The sequence below is a fragment of the Ailuropoda melanoleuca genome, chromosome 5 (genome assembly GCF_002007445.2).
Source record: "Ailuropoda melanoleuca isolate Jingjing chromosome 5, ASM200744v2, whole genome shotgun sequence".
NCBI classification, from domain to species: Eukaryota; Metazoa; Chordata; class Mammalia; order Carnivora; family Ursidae; genus Ailuropoda; species Ailuropoda melanoleuca.
Window position 1 is genome coordinate 20,234,609 of NC_048222.1, and position 17,267 is coordinate 20,251,875.

Below are 17,267 nucleotides of genomic sequence, written 5' to 3' on the forward strand. Positions count from 1 at the left end.
AGGTTAGAAGAGGTGATACCACTCCCACTTTATCTGCAGGGACACTCTCATTTAGAGCCTTAAATAATCATGCCAGCAGCATGAGTACACTGAGGCCAGCATGCTGTGTATAAGCCCAGGCCACCCAGGGAAGCCAAATATGGGTGTTCCAGCTTGCAGCTCCAGCTGAGGTCCCTGGGGGACAGACAGTTTCATCCTCTGAGTGTAGACGCCTCAAGATGATTGAACCCCAGCCATGCCTCCTCCCAGGTGAGGCCCCAGGTGCGGTGGAGCAGAGGCAAGCTGTCCCTGCAGTGTTCTGTCCAAATCCCTGACCCACAGTGTTCATGAGTATAATGAAATGGTTGCTTTGTGTTTAATTTTGCAATGGTTTGTTATACAACAATAGTAACTTAAACATGAAGGTTGCAAAGAGTAGTGAGTAGTAGGGGAGTCCAGAACCCATCTGTCTTACTACCACTCTCCACGCTTGCAACCTTGTGCAAATGATTTCGTCCCCTTGTGACAATGATTTCATCTCCTTGTGCCTTGATTTCTCTTTTTTAGAATGTAGATACTAGTAGTAGCTACCCCGTGAGGGTCACTGTAAGCATTTAGTAACTTTAAGAAAACTTAGAAAAATGTCTGACATAGAGTAAACCCTCTGGAGATGTCAGCCACTTCAGTCCAAAGCCTTATCTGACCACACCAGTCTGTAGGGGTCTCTTTCCTCATTCATCTGGGACTGCTCATCTCTCCCCAGGGGCAACTCTGGAGTTATTTAAGCGTGTCATCTCTCCTAGGCTGGGTTGCTGCCATCTCTGGGGCAGGGACCAGCATGCACTTGGCATCCCAACAGCACTGGGCACAGAACTTTGTACAGAATAGGTGTTCTACAAGTATCTGTTAAGAAAAAAGAAAAACAAGCATTGCATGGCTCAGTGCTGCCCGACAACAGCAGGGACAGGAGCACAACTACATCCTACGGGGTCAGCCCAAGACTGTCCCTCTTCCTGCCAATATTCCTCTTCTTTCATCACCTCACTTACTCTCTAGAGTTCTGGTCTTTGGAAGATTTTGGTTCAATGAGTTCCATTCACCCCAGTGTCAAAGTACGTAAACCCCTTATTGTATTTCTTGAGAAGCTGTTGCTTGGATCAGGGAATATACACACATGGAGACTCCCAGTCCTACCCAGAGCTGACCTGGGTGTGGGCAAATGGTCACTGACTTGGACCACTGCTGGTATGAGCGTTCTTTGATGTACGCATTTTGGAAAGTAAATTGGCAGTATGTATTGGAAACTAAAAAATGTATACCCAATTCTGAAAACTTAGTCTAAAGAAATAAACTGTGTATGAGCAAACAGGCTTAGTTTTGTGGCTCACAGCATTATCTATAATAGTAAAGGGAAATGGATACAACCAGATGTCCAACAATAGAGACTGCTGAAACATATCATGGTCCATATCCATATCCACAGGTGGCATGCTATTTCTTCATTCAGCAAATGTTTAGCAAGTGTCTACTCTGCACGAGGCATGACTCTATGGGTGAGAGAAATGCAGAGAACAACACAAACAGAAAGCCTGACTTTGTGAAGCCCGCATGCTGGGTTGGGGAGGGTGGGTAAAGGCAACAAACATAACACATTTTTCATAAAAGTATAATATTTGGTATGTTGGAGGGTGATATTGACTGTGGAGAAAAAATCAAACAGGGCAGGAGGATGGAGGGTGTGTGGGTGAAGGGTTTGGGTAGCAGCTAGAAAATATTAAATAAGCTAGCCAGGGAAGGTCTCATCGAGAAAATGACATCTAGGTAAATTTGAGGGGGCAAGGGAAAAAGTTGTGCAGATATGGGGGTAGAGAATGTTCTAGAGTGTTCAAGAAAGAAAGAAAGAAAGAAAGAAAGAAAGAAAGAAAGAAAGAACAGAAAATGCATGGCCCTAAGACTGGAGCACATTCTAGAAACAAGGAAATCACTGTGGCTGAAGTGGAGTGGGCAGGGGAGAAAGAGGTAGGTAAGGTGAGGCAGGACTTAATGATCACAGTAAGAACTTTGAAGTTCAGTCTATGGAGGGAGGAGCCTGTAGAGGGTTTGGGCAGAGGAGCAACACGATCTGAATTAGGTGTTCAAATAATCACTCTGGCTGTTGTGTTGAAGACAGACATAGGGAACAGGTCAACGGGGGAAGATCTATTGGGAAGAGATCGCAATATTCCAAGGGCGCATTGGACCGGGGTTGAAGGAGTAGCAAACTTCCGGATCTGTTGTAAACGTAGAGCCAACAGGATTTACCGCCATCCTGGATGCAGGGTGTGACCAAAAGGCAGACGTCAAGAAGAACAGTCATTCCTGTGCAGAAGGAAATAAAATGACAGAAAATGTTTAGAATATATTTCTTTTTTTCCATGAGAGAAAATATATCCTTATTTTTTCCTATTTTTATTATGTTATATTAGTCAGCATACAGCACATCATTAGTTTTGATGCAGTGTTCCATGATTCATTGTTTGCGTACAACACCCAGGGCTCCATGCGATACCTGCCCTCCTTAATACCCATCACCGGGCTAACCCATCCCTCCACCCTTCCCTCTGAAACCCTCAGTTTGTTTCGCAGAGTCCATAGTCTCTCATGGTTCGTCTTCCCCTTTGTTTCCCCCCCCCTTCATTGTTGAAGAAACGTAACAAAATAATGTTATTCAAAATGATTCTATTTTTGGAAAAAAAATACATATGTATATATATGAACACAAAAAAGGTTTGAAGGATATCAAATGAACTTTGAGAAGTAGTTACCTCTGGAGTAGGATTACTGACAGTTTTTATTTTCTTCTTTTGCCTCTTTTAAATTTCTAGTCTCCCAACATGAAAACATATTGCTTTTTAACTCATAAAAATAGAATTAAGTTATTTTAACTTGCCCCTCCTGCCCCTCCTCCTAAATCTGGGTCTGTCAATATGGGATCCTCTTCTAGATAACTTTCCTCTGTTTTCCTGTTGGTAATTATAGCCACTTAAGACATTATAGCTCCAAAGAGAGAAGACAGTAAATATTTAGATATCCTGGAATTATTTCCCAGAAGCAATCTCAGGTAGAAGGGAGGGTGAGAGTGGTGTCTGTGCCTCATGAACTCAGAGTTAGCAGATGTTTGGGAAAGTTTCAGTGGCAAAATACAGCAGGGTAATGTATGAATTTTCAAGTCATACCAGATTATTTAACATAAGAAAGTGCCCAGAATGGTATCAAGAATGATTGGAGACACTGATGGGAAGCGTGACTGCCTTGCTGTCGAGGCTCTGTCTCTTGCTTTCTGAGGAGAGACAAGATGCACATGGGTGGGAAAATGGGGAAAACATGGCACAGCGCAGACTGTTAGCATGACAGATGGGTGGAAAGGAGATGAAAGAGTGTGCTGGAACATTCAGGGACTTCTGCCTGGAGGTTGTGGAAGTGACCTCAGTTCCAAAGAAAGAGAAGGGAAGGATGAGGGCAGGCACAGAGAACAAAGGAGGACACCCCAGCTTAAGTAAAGGGTTTGTTATTTCTACACTATTTAGTAAATGACAACTTCCCCAGAGAAAGCCCCTTAGCAGTGTTTGAGTATCTTCTTCCTATGAGACCCTATTACTTCTGGCACCTGTCCACCCAGTTGCTTTGTCCATGGAAAGTTTTCCATTTCCCTAACATGAAAGTCTATTTGACTTAGGATTATTGAACTGATCCTTTCCTTTTTTTTTTTTTAAAGATTTTATTTATTTATTCGACAGAGATAGAGACAGCCAGCGAGAGAGGGAACACAAGCAGGGGGAGTGGGAGAGGAAGAAGCAGGCTCATAGCGGAGGAGCCTGATGTGGGGCTCGATCCCATAACGCCGGGATCACGCCCTGAGCCAAAGGCAGACGCTTAACCGCTGTGCCACCCAGGCGCCCCATCCTTTCCTTTTTTAAATGAACAGTTAAACCAGAAATTTTTAAATTATGTGCTTGATGATATCTATGTGTTTAAGAAATTAATTCTTTAGCACAATACTTCTAACATTGCCAGTCTCCCAGTTAATGACTTAATAAATGACTCTTACTTTTGGTTTGGGTAAAGATTTCTCTCTCCATTATCATTTATTCCCTTATGGGAGCCATAGACTACATCATAAACTCAGCACAGAGAATTGTTATAAGTTTATTTTATTCAATATTTAGTTGAAACTATCTATAACATCCATTAGGGGAGATAATGGATTTCTTTCCTTTTCTAGAAAGTCTGTATTCCTATGACAGTCATAGAAAGAGCATTTTATACACTCTGGACCTGGTTCTCAAATTGTGCAGATTTGGAAGAAGGCACGAAGACAATTCTCTGCCATTCTGTAAATATCCAGCCATTGTCACTGCCTTCACTGTAGAGAGGAAACTCCCCACAAGGAGGGGAGTCGGTGTGGGTGCATGTGTCTGGGAAGGTTGGGGGAGGTCATGGAGAAGACGTGACCACCAGCAGACCTATGAGCTGGACCCAGGCGATCGGATGCTCCTTACCCCCTTCCCTGTCCTTGGTATATGGGTTCTACTTGCTTTTTCTGCTCTCAGAGGCTGCTCCAAGAACATAGCCTTGAGATAATGATATGGTGTTGAAAGCATCTGCATGGCCTATGGGACTGAACCCAGTTAAAGCCTGTACATAAACGTTTGACATGTGGTGAGCAGGTGCGGGGATCCACTCATCTTGCTGCCGCCCAAGATGAACCTCACATGTAAGTTCCCTTTGCTTAATAAAACTGCCACATACCAACCTGGAGTAGCTTGCGTGTGTTCTCCAGTCTCCCTGCCCTCCCAGGATAGGAGCCGGTTTCCTATTCCACCCGGGAAACTCCTAAGGGGGTTATGAACCACCAGCGAGACAGCTGGTAAGCTGAGTCAGTGACCAGTGACCAGACATGTGGGACATAGGCTCACATGGCATTGGATTCGGATGTTTTTCCCTCAATAGCAAAAGCGTTATCATCAACCACAACAGATAGAATTCACAGAGTGCCTTGTCGTGCCTGCCATGGACTGAAGATGTGTGCTCTGCCATGTGCTCCTTGAAGGCCAACACCAGCATCAAGCATCCCACCACTGTGGGAAGATTGCAATATCCCTTCCCCCTTCCACACCACCCCACTTCCCTCCTCTGGGCTTTTCCCAAAGTACCTGTCATAACTTAACTTACTTACTAAATACTTACTGTATCTTGCTCAGTGATTGTCTCCATCCCGTACAATGCAATCTCCACGGTTTCCCAGTTACTTGTACAGTGTGTGTACTCAATAAAATACTTAGATAAGAATGAATGAATTGTCCCCCACTGCCTAGAATGCAGTAGAATGCATGAGGAGATCTACGGGTTTACACATTTTATGTCATTTAATCCTACATGATGGGTATTACTGGTCCCATTTGACAGACAAGAAAACTGAGACACAAAAAGGTTCAGCTGTTCATTCAGGGTTGTGAGAACAGTTAACAGCAGAGAGAGGATGCAAACAGTTCTGTTTCGTGTCAAAGCTTATATAATTATGCTAGACTGAACAGGGCTGTTTAATGTGGAATTTGGAAACAGATCCATTGAGAACACGATTTATGGATGTGTATGTGTACCTTTCATTACAGCTTGAAAACACTAGTGGCTTAGAGACAAAAACCTAACATCTGGCTCACCTTCTCTCTTTTTTTTAATTGAGGTATAACTGACCTGTAACATTATGTGAGTTTCAGGTACAACCTAATGATTTGATATTTGTGATCACAGTAAGTCCAGTTAACATCCACCACCACAGATAGTCAGAAAATGTTTTTTTCTTGTGATAAGAACTTTCAAGATCCACCCTGCTAGCAACTTTTACATATGCTATACAGAATTATTAACTATAGTCACCTTGCCATACATTACATTCCTCAGGACCTGTTTATGACTGGAAGTTTGTAACTCTTGACCCCCTTCATCCATTTCACCACCACTCCCAACCGTCACCTCTGGCAGCTACCAATCTGTTCTCTGTATCCATGAGCTTCAAGTTTTGTTTTTTTTTCTTTTTTCCCTTAGATTCCACATGTAAGTGAGCTCACAGGGTATTTGTCTTTCTCTGTCTGACTTATTTCACAGCACAATGCCTTCAAGTTCCCTGCATATTGTTGCAAATGGCAAGATTTCCTTGTGGTTATTTTTTATGGCTGAATAATATTCCCTTGTGTATATATACCACAATTTCTCTATCCTTTTATCCATCCATGGACACTTCAGGTGTTTCCATGTCTTGACTATTGTAAATAATGCTGCAGTGAACATGGGCTTGAAGATAAATTTTCAAGTTAGTGATTTCATTTTCTTTGGGTAAATATAAGGAAGTTGAATTGCTGGGTCCTATGGCAGTTCGATTTTTAATTTTTTGAGGAACCTCCACACTGTTTTCCACGGTGGCTACACCAATGTGTATTTCCCCCGATAGCGCGCAAGGATTCCCTTTTCTCTACTACCTCATCAACCCTTGTGATCTCTCGTCTTTTTGACAGTAGCCATTCTAACAGGTGTAAGGTGACATCTCATTGTGATTTATTTTATTTTTTATTTATTTTTTAATAATTTTTAAAATTATATTATGTTAGTCACCATACAGTACATCCCCAGATTCCGATGTAAAGTTTGATGCTTCATTAGTTGCGTATAACACCCAGTGCACCATGCAATACGTGCCCTCCTTACTACCCATCACCAGTCTATCCCGTTCCCCCACCCCCCTCCCCTCTGAAGTCTTCAGTTTGCTTCTCATAGTCCATAGTCTCTCATGCTTCATTCCCCCTTCTGATTACCCCCCCTTTCTTTATCCCTTTCTTCTCCTACCGATCTTCCTAGTTCTTATGTTCCATAGATGAGAGAAACCATATGATAATTGTCTTTCTCTGCTTGACTTATTTCACTTAGCATTATCTCCTCCAGTGCTGTCCATGTTGCAGCAAATGTTGAGAAATCGTTCTTTTTGAGAGCTGAGTAATATTCCATTGTGTATATGGACCACATCTTCTTAATCCAGTCATCTGTTGAAGGGCGTCTTGGCTCCTTCCACGATTTAGCTATTGTGGACAATGCTGCTATGAACATTGGGGTGCATATGGCCCTTCGCTTCACTACGTCTGTATCTTTGGGGTAAATACCCAGTAGTGCAATGGCTGGACATAGTGCTTTTGATTTGCATTTCCCTGATGATTAACAGTGTTGAGTACCTTTTCATGTACCTATTGGTTGTCTGTTGGTCTTCTTTGGAAAAATATATATTCTGATCTTCTGTCATTTTTTAATCAGATTGCCTGGGTTTTTTTTCTTATTAGTTTGTATGAGTTCTTTGTGTATTTTAGATATTAATATCTTCTCAGATATGATTTGCTAATATTTTCTACCATTCAGTAGGTTTTCCTTTCATCATACTAAAAAACTTCTTCACAGCAACAGAAACCATCAACACCCATTGAAAAAAAGTTAAAACAGAGCTACCAAATTATCCAGCAATTCCACTCCCAGATATTTATCCAAAGAAAATGACAACACTAACTTGAAAATATATGGCCATCTCTAGCAAAGAGGCACGTTCTGCTTTGCTAAAACACCCCAGAGAAGGAGACCAGTGCAGACTTCCCTGTTAGGGTACTGCAGGGCGATGTCATTTTGATACAAATGCATATTGCCTTAATCCTTTCCCACTGCAGCTAAATCCTCATCCTTCTTGTCCTAATCTACAGAAACAGTAAGAAGTTGCCATCATTTTATGATATCCTTTTACATACCTCAAGGTAGCTAATAGCTTTTATATTGGATGGGGTCCATGATTAATGGGAATTAAAGGATGCTGAAAATACATAAAGCAATTCTTATTTGCAGTGAGCTGTTCATTACATTCGTATTTGCCTCCTTCAGTAAACTGTGCTACAATATTTTTTTGTCTTATTGTTATGGGTTGAATTGCACCCCCTAAAAAAAGATATGTTGAAGTCTTAACTTCCAGTGCCTCTGAATGTGTCTTTATTTGACAATAGGGTCATTGCAGATGTAATTAGTTAAGCTGAGGTCACACTGGAGTAGAGGGGGTCCTGATCCAGTTTGGCTGGTGTCCGTGTAAGGCAGCCATGTGGAGACACACAGGGGAGAAATCCACGTGATGACAAAGGCAGAGATTGGTGTTATTCAATCACACCCCATGGAAGGCCAGAGATTGCCACCAGAGCACCTGAAGCTAGAAGAAGCAAGGACGGATTCCCCTTTTTCAGGACAAGCATGGATCTGCTGACACCTTGAATTTGGACTTTTGGCCTCAAAAACTGTGAGATAATAAAGTTCTCTTGTTTTAAGCCACCCAGTTTGTGGTGCTCGTTGTGACAGTCTTGGGAAACTAATACAATTATATAAATGGTTTCTCTTTGATCAACTATCTAACTTGTATTGATCTGGATGAAAGTGTCTCTCCACATTTCACCCATTTCTTCCCGTTTTGAGAGACTTTGGAAACTTCTCAAGGAAGAGGCTATTTTCAGAAATAGTAATGAAAGTTTCAATTTTGCATGCATTTAATTATAATTTAAAAATGAGTAGCGCTTCTTCCAAAAAGATCTATCCTAAATCCATCTGGGATTCAAAGAGGTACTGAACTCAAACGACTCACTACTGCTACAGTCCTTAATAGATACCCAATTCTCTCTAAGAATAGCAGAGCATTATTCTAAAATTAAAATAATCACTAAAGCTGTGTGACAGAATGCCTTTATGTGCGCCTCTACAGGCCTGGCTATGCCAGATTTAATTAAGGAGTTTTATTTGCATCAATAAATTATTATCCAAGGTAAAATTAAAGTTATTCGATTTGTTCACACTCAATTTCGTTTAGGTGTACAATTAGTGGTTTAAGTCTATTGCAAAATAATTCAGCCAAGAAATCAATTTTAGCACCTACAAAAAGCCCAGCCAAGCTATAATTACAATCTTCCAAATGCTAATTGCATACAGTTTTGGATAGGAAATATACATATATATCATCTCACTGTTTACCACCAAAAAAATTATGCTTGCATAAAACACGGGAAAATTATCTTCATTATTTACGACCCTCTAAAGGCTAAGATGTTCCTTTTAGAGCCCCTTTGGATGGGTCCACATTAGAAATTATTGTCTTCCTTGTCTGTATATGTACCGTTTATTCTCCTTGTGCAGTCAGAAGTCAAAATGGGCTGAAGCAGAGAACCCCATTGTAGGAGGCAGCAGGTACCAGAGACCAAAGCAGGAGCTGGGACCTCAGGGCAGAGCTTGGGTTTGGGGGGAACTTCTGTCGCCTGTAGTGTCAATGTATTCTCATCTATAAGAGAAAAGGTCACAAGTTGGGGGATGGGCAGCTAATGGAATAATTGATGAAAATGATGTTCATTTCCAAATAGGAAATTAGATATATGCTCTAGGCAGGCCAGAAGGTGACCATACTTGATGAAAAACAGTGAGAAGTAAGACGACATCTAGCAGATCGTTCTGAGAGCTTAAATGGCCTCTAGAGCCTTCTGTATCTAAAAATACTGGATGAATTATTTGGAGCAATGTAAGAATGCAAACGTAGTACACATTTGAGTTGGATTTGCTATTTTGACAATATTCCCTTGCTATCTGCCAAAACCACACTCGCGACGACAATGTCGCTGTGCATTTGCATAGCAAGTCACAGTTTACAAAGGCCCAACATGTGTATTTCTCCCTGGGAGGTCCATTTGCAAATGATTATTATTGCCACATCTGTTTTTCAGTCAGAGAGGAAACCGAGTGAATTGAAGAAGAAACAAGACTGGAGAAAGTGGGAGATTCAGCCAAGAACCCACAGCCACTCTGATACCACATTTTGACATTATACATATTGGACATTTACATTTCACAAGCAGTGGCAAATGCTACAGCAAACAGAAATCCATTATTTTATTTATTGGAAAGAGTTACTCTGTGTATTATTCACACGTACATTTCTTGCCTGGGACCATGGGGAGAAATTCCTTAATATCTTAGCAGCATAAAGAACTGTTCTCCTAGCACTGGAGTAGTTACCTATCCCAGCACATTATCCCTCTGGAAAAATGGATGTACATTCTTCTGGGCCACTTTTATTCATAATGACACTTATGTGTCTCTCTAAGGTGCCCAGATTTTGAAAGGGAAAAGCAAGGATTGATTCAGAGAATGAAGATGGGAAAAGCAGGGGGAATAGGTAGAACTGAGGAGAACAGGAAGATGTTAGCCTCCCCTGACACTGACCACTGGTTGGCTCACTTGTGTAGAATTTCATGTGACTCTGGCACTAAGTTTGGGGGAAGCTGCTGACAAATGCAGTGCATTCAGGGAAAGAATGGTGAGCAGTAAGGAATAATTTCTCATGAGGAGTTGTTGAAGGAACTGGAGATGTTCAGTCTTGACTGGAGAAGTCTTGAGGAAACACCATACATGTTTTCTATGATGTGGAGGCCAGCATAGAAAGATAGCAGAAGTTTTTTTGGTGAATGCTCAGGGCATAGTATGATCATTGGAAAAGAACACCAGGAAGGAATTCGTTCCTTTCAGTTTAAGAACAAGCATTTTAACACAGTTACAGCAGACAAACAGTGGTCACGGTCTCTTGTGGAACTTTCCATCCTTGGCTGGAAGTATCCAAGTAGTGACTGGAGAGCTGTCCCGAAGGGCACCATTTGGTTCAACCAAATGGTCCTGGGGTCTCTTCTTGCTCTAAATGCTGATGACCCTATGAATAAGTTCTGCTTGGCTCCCAGGTCCTTGGTGTTTGCTAGAGAACTCTCCATGGGGCAGTAATACTTTCCCCCTTCTATTATCTCATGGCCACTTTAGAATATTATTTCTTTCTTTCTTTCTTTCTTTTTTTTTTTTTAGCTCCTTGGCTCTAAAGAGTGATGCTAAACACTGAAAGAATTAGGAAATTCTGATGGAAAATTTCTATTAATTGCTGATGTATTTCTTATCTTATTCAGTAGGCTTTTGTGCCCTCTGTACCTCACAGTTTGTACACATTTAATGAAGTTTTAATGGGTGAATGAATGAGTGTGAATAATAGCTTGGCAGCTAATCATGAAACCAAAATTCCAAACTTTAAGGAGAAAAGAAAAGGGGAGTAATCCAGAAAATTTTTCAACCTTTTAAAGCAGTCTAAGTTAAAAATTAATTAGCAATGGTTTTCATGATTTTTAAAAATACTCTTAGCAAACTGGAAATAAAAGATTTCCTAAAATCATTTTTTTAAGTACGCTTCATGGCCAGTGTGGAGCCCAACAGGGGGCTTGAACTCACGACCCTGAGATCAAGACCTGAGTTGAGATCAAGAGTCAGATGCTTAACTGACTGAGCCACTCAGGCACCCTCCTAAAATGACTTTTTAAAAACACTATAAAAATATATAGCATACATGATGCTAAATGGTGAGATATTAAAAACGTTTTCTCTAAAACCAAATAAGACAAGAATGCTTGCCATTGCCATCTCCAGTGAACATTTTAATAAAGGTTCTACACTGTGTGATAAGACAAGAAAAATAAAGTATAAAGAATGCAGAATAAAAAAACAAAATTGGTAAAATTCCTAAATGATATGTTTACTCCAGAAAACCCAAATGAATCTGATATAAAATCAATATACAGAAGTCAATTGTATAACTATACACCAGTCATTAAGAGTAAAAGAAAAACAAAATAAAAAATAACAATTTACAAAAGCAACGAATAAGGGATATGCATAAAGTACCTAAGAATAAATATGTAGAAATCATGGAATACTACATCAAAAACTAAGGATATACTGAATGGTGACTAACATAACATAATTAAAAATTATTTTAAAAAAAAGAAATACATGTAAAGTACCTATAAGAATATGATAAAAGAGTAAAGGACTTTTAAGTAAACATTTTTAAACTCAGAAACTTCTGATGGAGTGTAAATTGTTATAACAATTTGGAAAACTAACTTTATCTAATAAGGTTAAACGTATGCATACTGTATGACTCACCAATTCCATTCTCAAGGATACACCATAGAAAAACACTTTTTCATGTACACTCAAATATATGTACTTACATCTTCATAGCAGCATTGTTACAGAAAAATTTAAAAACAATGTCCATCAACAGTACATGTCCATCAACACTAAATATTCATCAACAAAAAGATATATAAATATATTGTGGCTTGGTTATTCCATGAAATACTATACAGTCATGAAAATGAATAAACCACAGCTATACACATTGGAGTAGACTAATCTCAGAAGTAAAACATGTAATGAAAGAAGCAAAGGACCAAAGAATACATACAGTATGCAAAAAAGGGCAAAACTAAATTTATTATTTGCAGATAAATATATATGTGATAAAATTATGATGAAAAGCATAAACTGATTAAAACAAAATTCAAGGGGGGCATGGGTGGCTCAGTCGATTGAGCATCTGCCTTTTGATCTCAGCTCAGGTCTTGATCTCAAGGTCATGGATTCAGGCCCCATGTTGGGCCCCATGCTAGGCATGGAGCCTACTTTAAAAAAAAATATTCAAGATGGTGAACTCTTCCCTGGAAAGAGGAGAGCCTTATTATGAAAGATCTTATGGTACCTTCAAATCACTAACTTACTGTTAGTGCTGCCTTAGAGTGGGAGGTGGGTAAATGGGTGTTTGTTCTATTATTTTTATTTTCCTGTGTGTCATGTTTTTCAGCTCTGTAGTTTTTTGGGGTTTTTGGGTTTTTTTTTTTTTTTGGTAAGGGGAAAATGCTCTTGAACCAGTGTGATATTTATCTAAACTTGCCCTTTCATTCTATTGATTGTGCATTACTGAACTGCATTTATTCTTGAGTGACTAAAAATACAACTGGAGTGTCATGGACTTCATGCTTTGAAGTGAAAATATTGAGAACTGGTTTGAGGAGATTATATGGGAAGCATGTTATCTTTCATATTTATTAATACTATAAGGTCTATAAAGACCTCAGGTGGAATCTATGTAGTACCACCAAAATGACATCACTGGTCATAACTAATGGTCAAATGAGGCATGATTTGTAAAATAACTTAGATGAATAATGTTCAGAATATGCCATCAGGCATTGCTTACCTTATGTCTGGGCCACATATAAACTACTCAGGATTCTTGCTTGTAAACACCGGGAAAAGGATTTCTCAGAGGCTATGAAGTAACTCATGGAACTCCAGGGAAGCCTCGACAGCCAGGTTGGAAAACTAGACATGACAGATGGAAACTTGTGAAGGTCATGTTTCAGGAATCAGCTCATTAGGGCTCCCAGCTTCTGCCATGAGTGCCGCCAACTCTAAACCACCCCTGCGTCCTCACCCCTCTTACTTCACATTCCAGGTCCCTGCTGGGAGCATCCAGTGGCTAGGTTTAAACCACACACCTAGCCTTTTGCTGCCAGAATTCGGAGTGGGCATACTGTCTGATCTTTTTGACTTCTGGATTCCATAAACTTGGGACTGGGATACAAATGCTAGGTACTTCAGATGAATGAATGAATGAGTGAGTGAATGAATGACTAGAAGGGTAAGGAAGAAGGAAGGAGTGAGAAAGGAGAGGAGAGGAGAAAGGGAGGTTAAAATTATCTGCAATGCTCATTAAAAATTGGTTGGTTTCTGGGGCACCTGGGTGACTCAGTCAGTTAAGCGTCTGACTTGATTTCAGCTCAGGTCAGGATCTCAGGGTAGTAGGATCTAGCTCCGTGTAGGGCTCCGTGCTCAGCAGGGAGTCTGCTTGAGATTCTCTCTCTTTCTCTCCCTCTGCTCCTCCCCCTGCTCAAATGCATTCTCTCTCTCTCTCTCTCTCTCTCTCTCTCTAAAATAAATAAATAAATCTTCTTAAAAAAAAAATGTTGGCTTCTGAACATCCATCTAAGACTCCTGAATCCAAAGTTCTGAAGTTGGTAGGGAGGGGGAGTTTCGACAGGAAACCTCCATTTATTTAACCTGTCCATCAGTTGATATTTTTAAATTTCAGAATTACTGGCATAAATAATGCAGTTCCATAAATCCACTTACTCTTTCTGTGACTTTGAATGACTTAATTTTGCTATTTGAAGGTTAGGATATGTCCTAAGGGTTCCAAATTTCTTTTCTCCTAATTGTGTCTTTACTAATTTATTCGTTCCTGTGTGCATTTCTTGAAGATGTATAGCAGCTATTTCAATTTAAAAATTAACAACTTTAGTATTTGAATACTTAGAGCCCCAAGAAGATAAATATCCTGAGTATGTAAGATAAAAAAATAGTTGTCACTTAACCAGCAATGCCTATGTACCTGGCACTGTTCTAAGCAATGTGTTCCTAAGAACTGTCCTAAGAAATGTGTTTCTTATCTAATTTATACTTCTGTGAATTCAGTATCCCCACTTTACAGATAAAAAAACTGAGGCTTCAAATTTTTAAATAGCTAACCCAAGCTAAAGAATGGAGTAGCAGGGGTTTGAATCTAGGTAACTTGCTCCATAGCCTCAACCACTATTTAATACCACCTCAGTAAATGGAAAAGGAAAGATAAATTTAAAAATTCATTTATTGGCCATAAATAAATCACACAATAAAAATAGAGCAAAATAGGGGTACCTGGGTGGCTCAGTCTGTTAAGTGTGTGACTTTGGCTCAGGCCATGATCTTGAGGTCCTGGGGATCAAGCCCTGCATCGGGCTCCCTGCTCCTTCTTCTTCCTCTGCTCCTCTCCCCACTCATGTTCTCTCTCTCTCTCATAGAAATAAAATATTTTTAAATATTTTAAGTATTAAATATTTGCTCTAAAAATAGAGCAAAATAAACAAAAGTTTAGCACCACTAAAGTGATTTCTTACTTTGGCCTTGCTAAATCTGCTTTCCTGTCTTTGCCGGTCAGTGGCTAAACAGCATGTTAACAAAAGTTTGCTGCCCACTAAGTTCCTGCAAACTCCCCAGGTCCGCCTGGTCTGCCTGTCCCTTGCTTCTCAACATGGCTAGCTTCTCTTCAGCTCCAACCCACCTTTAGCAAGCAGCCTTACTTTTTGGAGCTGCATCTTAGCTCCTGTCTTTACAGAGCCACCCTCTACTAGAGGGGAATAATGCAAACCTGATCTTGCATAATTCTCTATAATTCCCCCTCTTAAAGATTCAGCCTGGGTTGAATGTCATTGACTCACTTTAAAGAAGAATTTAAATCAAACTGAGTTTTTTTATACGCCCTACATATTAAATAATTATGAACAAAAATATGTTATGGGGTCAGAACAGGCATATTGATTGATAAGAAAACAGGCATATCGATTGAGCAGTGTGGTTGAAAGATCTGGTCGTCTAAGGGCTCACTAAATGCTTCTCACTTGCTCAGCATATGGGCTCAACGAGAGAGAAACAGGAGGCGGCCCCTGCCCACCCTGGTATCTAATACAGTCAGGCAAATGACACCAGCTATCATACAGAACAAAAGTAGACAATATATGCAAAAGAGCTAGATTGACTATTCTATAAATGGGTGGGGGGAGATGTGGGCTGGATGACAGAGTGTTGGGTGATTCACACATAACTGGTTGGACAAACATACCCAACAGAGCAGATTAATGAACAGATGTGAGTCTCTAGTGAGATCTCAATCGGCTCTATCCTCATCCCAGTCTTGTTCAACACTTTTATAAATGATTGGATGAAAGAGGGATAGTATAATTGACCAAATGTATGTTACCATGAAACTAGGAATGATGGTTAAGACGTCGAATACAGAATCGGAATCCTAAAGCCCACAGTGTTTCTCCGATCTGCCAGCCCGGTCAGTGGTGTGATGTGTCCAGATAGAGGGAGGGCATATGCTCGTCATGCGCAGTGTTGTACTTACCACACCTGCGGTGGTCCTTCAGGGGCAAATATATCCTAAGTGGAACTTAAAGGAGAACAGACTCTAGACAAAGCGACCAGGAAAATGTGACTGGAAACCAGTGTAACTAAGGGCAGATATGTAATCTAGCAGAGGAGAGGTAGCCTGTGATTTCATGAGACCCATTGCCATACATTTAAGGGAATACCTATGAAACAAAATAGGAATTTCAGCTTATTCTGTAGCATTCCACAGAATATTCTGTGGCTGAACTAAGACAAGACAGGGTTTGACTTTATGGGAAAGAGAAGGAATATCAAGGGGCACCTGGGTAGCTCAGTCCATTAAGCATCTGTCTTTAGCTCAGGTCATGATCCTGCCAAGGTCCTGGGATCGAGACCCACGTGGGACTCCCTGCTCAGTGGGGAGTCTGCTTCTCCCTCTCCTTCTACTCACCCCCCACTTGCATGCCCACTCTCTCTCTCTCAAATAAGTAAATAAAATCTTTTTAAAAAAGAAAAGGAACATTGAATTAGACCTGTCTAGTGCCAGAAACCGTGTTTACCATTTCTTAATAATTCTATCAAAAAAATAAGATACTTATTATTTTTCCATTTTATGTGTTGTTCAGTTTATCTATTACTAAATAGCAAACTATTACAAAACTTAGTAGCTTAAAATAATTACATATTATTCTTCTAGCTCACCCGTCTGCGGGTCAGGAATTTGGACAAGGAGAGCTTAACTCTGCTCCATGATGCCTGGGGCCTTGGCTAGAATGTCTTAAATAGCTGGGGGCTGTTCATGTATCCTTCTCTGTCTCCCCATCCAGCTTCCAAGGGTGGGCTTCCTCACAGCATGGCACCCTCAGAATGGGTGAATCTCTTAGGCAGGGCTCAGGGTTCCAAGAGGTGAGGCAGGTGTTTCCCCTCCTCGTGGGTCTAGGGAAGGAGCCCACATAGCACCTCCCCTGCACAGGGCCAGCCCACATTCAGGGACAGGCGACAGGAGAGAGGGCATAAGGCTCTATGGCTGTCTATGACCCACCACACAGGGGAAGAAGCACAGGATCATAGGAACTGGCAGAGCCAGGACTCAAACCAGAGCTGACCAACGGTCATCCCAGTCAGTGTTCTCAGGCCCTCAGGTATCCTCCCAGATGTCCTTTAAATGTGTGTTTTCTGCCCCAGCTTTGCGTCTAAGCTCTAGACCTTTATCTCCCATCGTGAACTGCACATCTCTATTTGAATTTCATGGCAGCCCCTCAGCAGGGGCAGATGTGAATCCTAAACTCATCACAGGTCCCCTCTCCATCCCAAACTAGGCAAACCAGCAGCCCCTAACAGCCGCCTAGTCTCGCTGCTTCAGCACCCCGTGGTGCATCTGTCCCCGATCTCTC